The sequence below is a fragment of the Diceros bicornis genome, chromosome 24 (genome assembly GCF_020826845.1).
Source record: "Diceros bicornis minor isolate mBicDic1 chromosome 24, mDicBic1.mat.cur, whole genome shotgun sequence".
Classification (NCBI taxonomy): Eukaryota; Metazoa; Chordata; class Mammalia; order Perissodactyla; family Rhinocerotidae; genus Diceros; species Diceros bicornis.
The window spans coordinates 3,175,909-3,188,817 of NC_080763.1; the positions used below are offsets into that span (position 1 = coordinate 3,175,909).

Here is a 12,909-nt window from a genome sequence, read left to right on the forward strand (position 1 = left end):
CCCTAATACAATACCAGTAGCCAAAATCATGTTGGTAAAAGTGGCAGCTCCTTATGGTTTGCCCATTTTTTTATTAGGTTATTGGTCTTTTTCTCATTGGTTTGTAAGAGCTCTGTGTATATTAAGGAAATTTATCTTAGGCAACTGATTTGAAATGCCGTTTTTATAAAACGTACCAAATTCTGATTTGTACTTGGGTCTATTTCTGAACTTTGTATTCTGTTCCATTGATCTGTTTATTGCTCTACCTGTATGAAACAATTTTAAATACTATAATATTATATAAATAATTTATGGTATGGTTCAAGATCCCCTCATTGATGTTCTTTCTAGAATGCTCCTGGCAAGTTTTTACATTTGTTTTTTGGTGTCAGCTTAGTCATTTTTAGTGCCAACCTGTAGTTATTTTTAGTAAAATTATCTCTACGTTCAGAGTTCAGAAAGAATTGACACCTTTAAATTTTTAGTCTTCTCTAAGAGTACGTTCTATTTATTCAAGTCAACTTCTATGTCCTTTAGTGTTTTAGTTGTCTTTGTATAGAATATGTGAATTTCTTATGAAATTTATTCCTAAGTATTTTGTTTTGCTCCCATTGTGAATGAAATTATTTTCTAATTGGTTATTTGTGTATAGGAAACCTACTTATTTTTATTAAGTTTTCAGTTGGCAACCTTTTTAAACTTGTATTGATTCTACAAAAATTTCTAGTTGATTTTCTTAGCTGTTCATCATCTTCAAATCATAATTTTACCACTTTTCTAATTTTTTTTTACTTACTTCTCTCTCATTGGATGTTCATTGTATCAGAACAATAAGGGATAGTCGTGGTAGTACTCATACTTACTCTTTTTTCTTTTTTAATTATTTTATTGAGATCACAATGGTTGATAACATTGTGTAATTTCAGGTGTACACCATCATTTATCAATTTCTGTATAGACTGCATCGTGCTCACCACCGGTAGTCTAATTTTTATCCATCACCATACATATGCGCCCCTTTACCCCTTTTGCCCAAGCCCCAGGCCCCTTCCCCTCTGGTAACCACTAATCTGTTCTCTTTATCTTCCACATATGAGTGAAATCATGCAGTATTTCTCTTTGTCTGGCTTATTTTGCTTAACATCATACCCTCAAGGTCCATCCATGGTGTTGCAAATGGGATGATTTTCTCTTTTGTTATGGCTGAGTAGTATTCCATTGTATATATATACCACATCTTGTTTATCCATTCATCTGTATAAGGGCACTTGGGTTGCTTCCATTTCTTGGCTGTTGTGACTAATGCTGCAATGAACACGGGGGTGCATAAATCTCTTTGAATTGTTGATTTCAATTTCTTTGAAATCAACCAGTAAATACCCAATAGTGGGATAGCTGGATCATATGGTATTTCTATTTTTAATTTTTTGAGAAATCTCCATACTGTTTTCCATACTGGCTGCACCAGTTTGCATTGCCACCAGCAGTGTATGAGGGTTCCCTTTTCTCCACAATCCTCGTCAACACTTGTTATTTCTTGTCTTTTTAATAATAGCAATTCTAATGGGTGTGAGGTGATATCTCATTGTAGTTTTGATTTGCATTTTTCTAGTAATCAGTGATGTTGAATGTCTTTTCATGTGCCAGTTGGCCATCTGTATATCTTCTTTCGAAAAATGTCTGTTCATATTCTCTGCCCATTTTTTGATCGGGTTGTTTGCTTTTTCTTGTTGAGTTGCATGAGTTCTTTATATATTTTGGAAATTAACCCCTCGTCGGGTATATGATTTGCAGATATTTTCTCCCAGTTGGTAGATTGTTTTTTTGTTTCATTCCTGGTTTCCTTTGCCTTGCAGAAGCTTTTTAGTCTGGTGTAGTCCCATTTGCTTTTTCTTTTGTTTCCCTTGCCTGAGTAGAAATGATGTTCAAAAAGATACTAAGACTGATGTCAAAGAATGTACTACCTGTATTTTCTTCTAGGAGATTTATGGTTTCAGGTCTTACATTCAAGTCTTTAATCCATTTTGAGTTAATTTTTGTGTATGGTGCAGGATAATGGTCTGCTATCATTCTTTTGCATGTGGCTGTCCAGAGTTCCCAAAATCATGTATTGAAGAGATCTTCCTTTCTCCATTATATGTTCTTGGGTCCTTTCTGGATGATTATCTGCCCGTAGATGTGTGGTTTATTTCTGGGCTTTCAGTTCTGTTCCATTGATCTGTGTGTGTGTTTTTCTGCCAGTACCATGCTGTTTTGATTACTGTAGCTTTCTAGTATATTTTGAAGTCAGGGATTGTGATGCCTCCAACTTTGTTCTTTTTTCTCAGGACTGCTTTGGCTGTTTGAGGTTTTTTGTTATTCCGTATAAATTTTAGGATTCTTTGCTCAATTTCCATGAAGAATGTCATTGGGATTCTGATTGGGATTGCATTGAATCTTTAGATTGCTTTAGGTAATATGGACATTTTAACTGTGTATATTCTTCCAATCCATGTACATGGAATATCTTTCCATTTCTTTATATAATCATTGATTTCTTTCAGTAATGTCTTATAGTTTCCATTGTATATGTCTTTCACCTCCTTGGTTAAATTTATTCCTTGATATTTTATTCTTTTTTTGCAGTTGTAAATAGGATTGTATTCTTGACTTCTCTTTTTGCTGGTTAGTTATTAGTGTATAGAAATAGAACAGATTTTTGTAAATTGATTTTGTACTCTGCAACCTTGCTGTGGTTCTTGATGATTTATAATAGTTTTCTAGTGGATTCTTTAGGGTTTTCTACATGTAGAATCAGTTCATCTGCAAATAGCAAGAGTTTCATTTCTTACTTTCCAATTTGGATTCCTTTTATTTCTTTTCCTTGCCTAATTGCTCTGGCCAGAACCTCCAGTACCGTGTTGAATAAGAGTGGCGAGAATGGGCACCCTTGTCTTGTTCCTATTCTCAGAGGGATGGCTTTCAGTTTTTCACCATTAAGTATGATGTTGGCTGTGGGTTTGTCATATGTGGCTTTTATTATGTTGAGGTACTTTCTTTTTATACCCATTTTATTGAGAGTTTTTATCATAAATGGATGTTGTATCTTGTCAAATGCTTTCTCTGCTTATATTGAGAGGGTCATGTGATTTTTATTCCTCATTTTGTTAATGTGGTTTATCATATTATTGATTTGCGGATGTTGAACCATCCCTGCATCCCAGGATCATACACCATGACCAAGGATGATCGTACACTTGTTCATGCTGTATGATCCTTTTAATGTATTGCTGTTTGATTTGCCAATATTTTGTTGGATTTTTTGCGTCTGTGTTCATCAGCGATATTGGCCTGTAGTTTTCCTTCTTTGTACTGTCTTTGCCTGGTTTTGGTATCAGGGTAGTGTTAGCCTCATAGAATGAGTTATGAAGCGTTTTGTCTCCTTTGATTTCTTCATTGATCCAGTGGTTGTTCAGTAGCATATTGTTTAGTCTCTACATATTTGTGACTTCCAGCTTTTTCTTGTAGTTGATTTCCAGTTTAATAGCATCGTGGTCAGAGAAGATGCTTGATATGATTTCAATCTTTTTAAATTTATAGAGGCTTGCCTTGTTTCCCAACATATGGTCTGTCTTTGAGAATCTTCCATGTGCACTTGAGAAGAATGTGCATTCTGCTGTTCTTGGATGGAATGCTCTCTCTATATCTAGTAAGTCCATCTGATCAAGTGTTTCATTTAAATCCACTATTTCCTTGTTGACTTTCTGTCTGGATGATCTGTTCATTGATATAAGTGGAGTGTTGAGGTCCCCTCCTACTGTTGTGGTGCTGTTAATTTCTCCCTTTAGATCTGTTAATAGTTGCTTTATATATAGTATATACCTGTACTCCTCTGGTAGGTGTATATATATTCATGAGTGTGTTATGTGCTCTTGGTGGAAAGTCTCTTTTATCATTATATACTGCCCCTCTTTGTCTCTCATTGTTTTTTTTTTTATCTTGAAGTCTACTTTGTCTGATATAAATATGGCAGCACCTGCTTTCTTTTGCTTGCCATTTGCTTGGAATATTGTCTTCCATCCCTTCACTCTAAGCCTGTGTTTGTCTTTAGAGCTGAAATATGTTTCCTGGAGGCAGCATGTTGTTGGGTCTTATTTTTTAATCCATCTAGCCACTCTATGTCTTTTGATTGGAGAATTCAATCCATTTACATTTAGTGTGATTAATGATATATGAGGGCTTAATACTGCCATTTTATCTCTTTTTTCCCAGTTATTCTATATTTCCATTGTTTCTCTCCCTTTGTATTTCTGACTACCATTTCATTTTGGTGGTTTTCTGTGGTGCTTTTCTCTTTTTTTATGAATTGTTGCTCTACTGATTTTTTGTTTAGTGGTTACTGTGAGGTTTGTATAAAAGACCTCGTCGATGAGATAGTCCATTTTCTGATAGCCTCTTATCTCCATTAGACTTCGCAGGCTCCATCTCTTTTCTATTCCCCTTCTGAGTTATTGTTGTCACAAATTATACTGTTTTGTGTTATGAGTTTGTGACTAAGTTGAAGTGTTTATAGTTACTTTTGATGCTTTCCTTCCCTTTATCTTTTATGTTATAATTGAGTATTTGCTTCCCTGTTCTGAAGGAGAGCTGTGGTTTTCTGATTTTGTCTGTCTATTTATCTCCTTGCGCAAAGCTTTGTAGACCTTTGCCTTTTTGTTTCAAGTGTGAGGGCATCCTTGATCATTTCTTGTAGGGGAGGTCTAGTGGTGGTGAACTCCCTTAGCTCTTATTTATCTGAGAAAGCTTTTATTTCTCCACCATATCTGAAGGATAGTTTCACTGGATAGAGTATTCTTGGCTGAAAGTTGTTGTCTTTTAGTATCTTGAATATGTCATTCCATTCCCTCCTAGCCTGGGCGGTTTCTGTGGAGAAATCCTCTGAAAGCCTGATGGGTGTTCTTTTGTAGGTTATTTTCTTATGCCTTGCTGCCCTTAATATTTTTTCCTTGTTGTTGACTTTTGCCAATTTTATTATTATATGTGTTGGAGGTATTTTAGCATTGATGTAATTAGGAGTACTGTTGACTTCATGTATTTGTAGGTCCAATTGCTTCCTCAGGTTTGGGAGGTTCTCAGCTATTATTTCTCTGAAGAAGGTCTCTGCTCCTTTCTCCCTGCCTTCTTCCTCTGGAATGCCTGTAATCCTTATGTTGCTTTTCCTAATTGAGTCAGATATTTCTCGCAGAATTCCTTCATTTTTAAAAAATCTTAGTTCTCTCTCCTGCTCCACCTGAAGCATTTCTATACCTCTATCCTCTAAATCACTAATTCTTTCCTCCATAACGTCAGCTCTATTTTTTAAGGATTCTAGGTTATTTTTTATCTCACTATGTTCTTCATATCCAGAATTTCTGCTTTGTTTTTTTTTTTTTATAGTTTCAATCTCTTTGTTGAAGTATTCCTCCTTCTCATTGATTTTATTCCTGAGCTCATTGAACTATCAGAATTTTCTTATAACTCGTTGAGTTTCTTTATGACAGCTATTTTGAATTCTCTGTCATTTAGATTGTAAATTTCTGTGGCTTCAGGGTTGGTTTCTGGAGACTTGTTTTCCCTCTGCTCTGAATTGTTGCTGTAGTTTCTTATGGTGTTTGGTGAACTAATCCTTTCTTGGCACATTTGTGGTAGTGTTAGGTCACAGATTCCACCTGCTACCACTAGGGGAAAGCAGGAGCTGTGTTTCTGATCCCACCCTGTCTGCTGGAAGTTGTGCAGGTATAGTGGGCACTCCCCAGCTGGAAGAGTTCGCACTCAGGCTTAGGACTGCCACCACCTCTTCTTACAGTCACGCCAAGGTGCATTCCCAGTTGCGGGGCCACAGCGGTACTTTGGACACTCCTGGTGGCCAGAAAAGCATTCGCACAGGTGCACAGGGCTGCCAGGGAAGGGTAGGGGAGTGCATACCTATCTCCACTACTTCCCGGGGGCCCAGTCTGCCCACCTTCAGTTATATAGCTGTGTGGGTCTCTCAGGTGTCCTATTGTGCTGTGTGGGTAACCTCCATTGGTCAATGGATGTCCATTTAGTTGTAGTTCAAAGGAGGAGAGATAAAGGGAACAGCTCACTCTGCCATGTTGCTGGCATCACCCCAAGGCATTTCTTGAGACAGAAAAGACAGCCCAAATATTTTCTTAGTGGGGTAATTAGAACTAGAATTAGTCCAGTTTATTCCAACATCAAAAGAGAGTTGGAAGATGCATCCAGGTCAAACAACAGTTGCTTCCTGAGAGTTGCTGAGCAGTGCCAGTGCCCCATTCTTCATGGACTTTGTTGTCTTCTAGAAGCCTCGCTCTTGGCCCCCGGATTCCAAGTCACCTCATTCTTTATTTTAATGCCAATGTTTCTAGTATTGCAGAGTGTGTGTGTGTGTGTCTGTGTGTGCGTGTGTTTGTTAGTATCCATCTGTTCCTATGTAAAGAGTTTTTATCAGAGAGAGATGTTGATTTTTTTAGTTTTTTTAAAAACAAGTGTTTGTGGAATCACTGTAGTTTTACTCCTTTAAGCCATTAATATGGTTAATTGAATTATTGGATCACACTCTATAAGATTTTCTAATTTTGAATCATCCTTATTGTTTAGAAATGGATTCCACTTGGTTAGTAGATTCTTGTCTTAATGTGTTGCTAGATTCTATTTGCTGATATTTTTTTCAGGATTTTGGAATCAGTTGAATAAGGGATATTGGTTCAAAATTTTTTTTTCGTATTACCCTTTTCTGGTTTTGGTGTCTATCACCATGTTCTCATTTTTTAAACGAAAGCTTTCTTTCTCTGTATGTGCTCTGGAACAATTTAAGTTAGATTGGAGTCATCTGTTTCTTGATGTTTTGGAATATGGGAACTGTGAAATCATCTTACCTTGATTTTTTGATTTAATTCAGTTATTCATTATTTCATTTATTCATTCATATATTTTGAGGGGGGGCCAATTCCTGGTAGCTTTCTTCATTTGGTAGATTAGTCTGATTTTCTTACACTCAGGTTGCTTTGGATGGTTTTGTAATCTATATAATCATTCATTTCATAGGATTTGACATAGAATTGAGGAAAATAATTTCTTGTATTCCTTAATAACTTCTGATTCTGTGGTTATTTTTCTATTCTTGTTTCTAATTTTGTATATCTGTGCTTTTCAAATTTTTTTCCTTGATCTAGTTTATATAATTTTTCTGTATTCTAATTTCTTCTTGCTTTGTGCTTTCCTTGGGTTTTATTGTTTTTGCTGATGCTACTGTTGTTGTTCTGTGAATTTCCTGAGTTGAAAGCATTGTTTCTTTTCATTCTTTCGAGAATTCAATACTTATGAATTATCCTCTTAGCATCACTTTAGCTATATGCTACAGATTCTGCTATGCAGGATTTTATTATTGATATAGCTTGATATTCTGTGATTTCAGTTTTGATTTTATTTTTATTATTATTTATTTATTTATTTATTTATTTAGTGAAGAAGATCAGCCCTGAGCTAACACCTGATGCTGATCCTCCTCTTTTTTCTGAGGAAGACTGGCCCTGAGCTAACATCCGTGCCCATCTTCCTCTACTTTATATAGGATGCTGCCACAGCATGGTTTGACAAGCAGTGTGTCAGTCGGTGCCCAGGATCTAAACTGGCGAACTCTGGGCCGCCGCAGCGGAGCGTGCGCACTTCACCACTTGCGCCAGCGGGCTGGCCCCTTGATTTTATTTTATTTATTTATTTTTTTTATTTTATTTTTTTTAATTTTAATTATTTTATTTTTTCCCCCCAAAGCCCCAGTAGATAGTTGTATGTCATAGCTGCACACCCTTCTAGTTGCTGTATGTGGGACTCGGCCTCAGGATGGATGGAGAAGTGGTGCCTCGATGCGCACCCGGGATCCGAACCCGGGCCGCCAGCATCGCAGCTCGCACACTTAACCACCAAGCCACAGGGCCGGCCTGATTTTATTTTTTAACATGTGTTTGAGAGGTTTTTAAAAAACTATATAGGTGACAGTGTTTTTTTTATTTTCCCTTTTTGTCCATTTGGTTTTATTGCGTTATGATCACAGAATATTTTCTAATACTTTTTACTTCTTGAATTTTTTAATATTTTCTTTGTGTCCTAATACATAGTTATTGTTATGAATGTTTCATGGGCATTCGAAAAGAAGATATATTCTCTGTTTTCAGGGGATAAGGTTCAGTATATTTGTCCACTTGATCTGTATTGGACTGAGAGAGGTGAAGTGAAATCTACTATACTGTGTTTCTGTTTATTTTTTATTTCCTCTAGTTTCTTTGCCAATTTTGGTGCTATATTATTTGGTACTTAAAATTCAAGTTAGGTCTTTATTGTAGTTATATGGTTTAGTATTCTTCTGTTCAATTATTTTACCTTGAAATTAACCTTATTTAATATAAATATTGTGATCCTTACTTTTTTGTTTTTGTTTGCATTTGTCTTGTGAGTTTTCCCATTCCCTTTTTTTTCTCAACCTTTCTAAATCACTTCATCTTATAGATGCATTTTCTGAATATGGCCTATGGTTGAACATTGCTATTTGATCTGTTTTCAGTATTTTTTCTTTAATAGGTGAATGCATCCCACTTTCATGTCCTGAAAATGACAGATATACTTTTGTCTGTCATTGTATTTCATTTCATGCTTTCTATTTTTTTTTTTGCTGAGGAATATTTGCCCTGAGCTAATATCTGTTGCCAGTCTCCCCCTATTTTTTGTGTGTGGGTCACTGCCACAGCATGGCTGCTGATGAGTGGTATAGGTCCACTCCCGGGTATTGAACCCGGGCCACCAAGGCGGAGTCCGGTGAACTTAGCCACTAGGCCACAGGCCCAGCCCTCATACTTTCTATTTTAAATGAATCCTTTCTTAAACTTTTCAGTATAAAGTTTATGAGTTTTTTTGGTATGTTCATATTCTTTTAATACAATATAAATTGTTTTTAGTCCTAATGGGCACTATTATAACTGTATAATATATACATACGTTTCTTGAGTTATCACATTCAAATAACTAACTGTTGATTTCCAATATAAAAGATCAAAATTTATGTACCCTTACTTCTTTCCTCCCTCCCCTCCACTACCTGTTTTGTTATTATTAGTCATAGTTCTCCTAAGAGTTACCTCTTATACCTTTAAAAATGTCGAAATATTATACCTCTTGTTACTTAGCAGCTTTAAATGGTATTGACCAATATATAAGATCATCTACCTAAAACTACCTCCTATATTTCTCCTGCCGCCTCCTTTTTTTAATACTTTTTCTACATTGTTACACATTATAATATTTACCTTCTGTTCTATAGCCGTATTTTCTAGTTGTTCATCCTTTGTCTACATTTAAATAGAATTCCAGCTTCTTTATTTGTCTCCTAGAGTTTGATCTTTGAACATTATTTTCAAGAAGAGTTCAAGGAAACTATGTTCCTTAAATCCTGGCATCTTTGCAGACATTTTTCTATTGCCCTTATATTTGAATGACAGTTGGCTACATACACAATTTTTATTTAATGTTTTTTCCCTTACGGGTTTGTACACAGACCTGACATTGAATATTGCTCCAGAGAAGTCTGAGGGAAGCCTAATTTCTTTCTCCCCTTAGATGACCTGATTGGGAGGAGGAGGTGTTGTCTGGACGAATATAGGATGCTTTATTAAGATATATCTTGTTCGTTGCTCTATGTCCATTTTTTCTGGTCATAGTATGCCCTTACTGCTTACAGATTTCAAGCCTTCCCTTATTTCAGGCAAGTTTTCTTCTTTTGTGTGTTTGGCTTTTGTTGTTGTTCTGTTTCATTTGCCTGTTTTTTTCCCCTAAGGATATAGTTTATGTTGGCTCCCTTTGTTTTCCATACCTGCCATTTTCTCTGGATTTTCAACTTTGTTCTTTTCTCTTTCTTTTTGCTTGATTTTTCTCAAGCTTGTCTTCCGTGTCCCATGCTGTATTGTTTCATCAGAGCTTTGTTTGGCACTGTTCTAATCACTGGCAGTAAAGCAGAGAACAAAACAGACAGAAATTCCTGACTTCATGGAACTTATTCTAATGAGAGAATTAGACAGTAAATAAATACAGTAGGTCAGATAAGTCCTAGAAAAAAATAAGGGAAAGAGAAATAAGGCTGTGAAAGGAGGCAGGACATAAATTGCATTTTTAGAAAGGTGATCAGAGAACGCCTATTGCAAATGTGACGTTTGAGCAAAGACCTGGAGAAGTTAAGGGAACGAGTCATGCAGATATTTGGGGACAAGCATTCTAGGCAGAGGGAAAAGTGCACGTCTTTGAGGTGGGGGTATGCGTGGTATTTTCAAGGAATTTGAGGTCCGTGTGGCTGGAACAGAGTCAGCAAATGGGATGGTAGGAGGTTAAATCTGGGAGGTAAGGGGGCCACATGTGTAGGCCTTTATAGGCCATGGTAAGTAAGGAGGAATGACTTTTTATAAGAAGATCATTCTGGGCACTGTGTTGAGTATACTGTGTTGCAAACAGTATACTGTGTGTACTGTAGGGGGAATAGAGGGTAAGGGCAGAAGCAAGTATACCAGTTAGGATGCTATTGCAGTAATGGAGTCAAGAGAGAATATTTTGTTTGGACTACAGTGGTAGCAGGGGAAGAGGTGAAAAGAGATCAGATTCTAAATTTATTTGACAGTATAGCTGACAGGATTTGCTGATGGATTGGATGTGGAGACAGGAGATCAGGATGAATCTAAGCCTTTTAGCCTGAACAACTGGAAGAGGAATTGCCACTTACTGATATGGGAGAAACTGCATGAGAAGGTTTGAAGGGCTTCAAGAGATGGGTTTTGGTCATGTTAGGGTTGAGGGGGCTGTTAGACAGTAGGCAGTTTTACATATAAGTCTGGAATTCATGAGAAAGAACCATATATCTGGGGGTGATCAGTATATGTATCCTATTGAAAGCCCTGAGACTGAGTGAGATCACTAGGGGAGGGAGTGTGGATAGAGAAGCATTTCAAAAACAGTACCCTAATGCACTCCAACATGTAGAGGTTGGGGAGATAAGGAATTAGCAGAGGAGATTGAATAGAGTGGCCAGTGAAGTATGAAGAAAATCAGGATAGTCTGGTGTTTGGGAAGTCAAGTGAAGCAAGTATTTGCATAAGTAGGGAATGATTCACTGTGTGAAAGGCTGGTAATAGGTTGAATAAGAGAATTGACATTAGATTAGGAACATGAGGTCATTGGTGTCCTTGACAAACAGTTTTTGTGAAGAGGGTAGGATAAGCATAATTGCTCAGCGTTGAAGGGAGAATGGGAAGACAAGAATGTGAACAGCAAGAATAGGTAATTCTAGGAATTAAGCTTTGAAGGGGAAAACAGAAATGAAATAGTAGCTGGAGGGGGAAATAGGGTGAAGAAGGGGGTTTTGTTTGTTTTCTAAAATAGTAGGAAGTATAGCATATTTGTGTGCTGATTGGAACAGTCCAAGAGAAAAGGGGAAATTAATATTATGCCAGAATTGCATAGTATGGTCTGTTCTCCTCTTTGTTGATTCTGTTATATTCATTATTTCCTTGGTTTTATTTTTTTCTCTCTTCCATTTCTTTGTTGAGGTAAAATAGTTGACATGTCATCTTTTTCATTGTCATTTTTTTTTCCATGAGCCCTTTTATCTCTTCTTTGAATTCATTTCAGAAATGCTATATTCTCATTGATTTCATTGAGAATTATTCATAATTTTCATCTGCTTCATGTTGTAATTTTCATGCTGTGTTTTTTATATAACTTTTGATTATAATGTTTCTTTTTTTTCCCCCTTGCAACATCTTTACATAAGACCTACATTGGTTCCTTTTTGATTATTGGTCATCTTTGAATTGTAGGTATTCATCCTAGATTAGGTATTTGCCCAACAATAAAGTTGTGGGAAAGGGGCCAGAGGAGTGGTTGGGAAAGGCAGACAGCTTAAATTTTCCCAGTTGTCTTGGAAGACTTGCTCACCAACATTTTTCTCTGGTAGTATGACTCTCCTTAGCAAGTAGGAAGCAGAGCCCCTTATGTCACAGGCTTTTTTGTTTAGACTGAAAAACAGTGCATGCATGTTAGAGTCACCTGGGGGATCTCCTCCACCATACTATACATATAGCTTGCTTCTTGCAAAAATGTGAGGTGTGGGTGTTGTGGGTGTTCACATTTTCCTTAATATGTCCTGCCTCCTCCCACGGCCCACTCATACTTCCTGACTTTATCATACTGTGCAAGGGCTTGTTAGTTTTATCTTAGGTTTGTCACCTTTTTTGGAGAACTCTGAACTGTACCCACTCAGCCTTATACCTGCAGAGTCAGGCATCTTCTGTGCCTAGCTTGGTCTGGTTCTCCTTTTTTTTTTTTTCAGTTTTATTGTGAAATATAATACACATATAGAAAAATGTATAAAATGTAAAGAAACATTCATGTAACTATCACCCAGGACAAGAAATTGAACATTTGCCAGGATCCCAAAAGCCCTCTTGATGCCCCTTCTCAATCACAACTCTCTTCTCCCTTTGTAAAGGTAACCACCATCCTGACCTATTTGGTAATAAATTCCTTACTTTTCATTTTCTCATATTCAGGGTTATGGATGTTTCCTGGTTTCATCAAATACGGAGTTATCTGTTTCTTATTTTCAGAAGGGGTAGAGGGACAGCAATGTGTTTATTTCTCCATTTGCTTGTTTGTTTTTTAAATGTTCAGATGTGAATTCGTATCTCTGCTTTACATAGTTGGTGTTTTTTAGCTGGGAAAGATTTGCCTGAACATCTGTTGCCAATCTTCTCTTTTTTTTTTTCCCCCTCCCCAAAGCCCCAGTACCTAGTTGTATATTCTACTTGTAAGTCCTTCTTCTATGTGAACTGCCACAGCATGGCTACTGACAGACGAGTGGTGTGGTTCTGTTAC

At 36.8% G+C, this 12,909-nt stretch overlaps 1 protein-coding gene across 1 annotated transcript in view; it reads left to right on the forward strand.

Moving 5' to 3' along the window:
- STYX (serine/threonine/tyrosine interacting protein) overlaps nt 1-12,909 on the forward strand; it is a 40,279-nt gene that overhangs the window by 23,660 nt on the left and 3,710 nt on the right. The gene's annotated exons all lie outside the window — the stretch shown is intronic.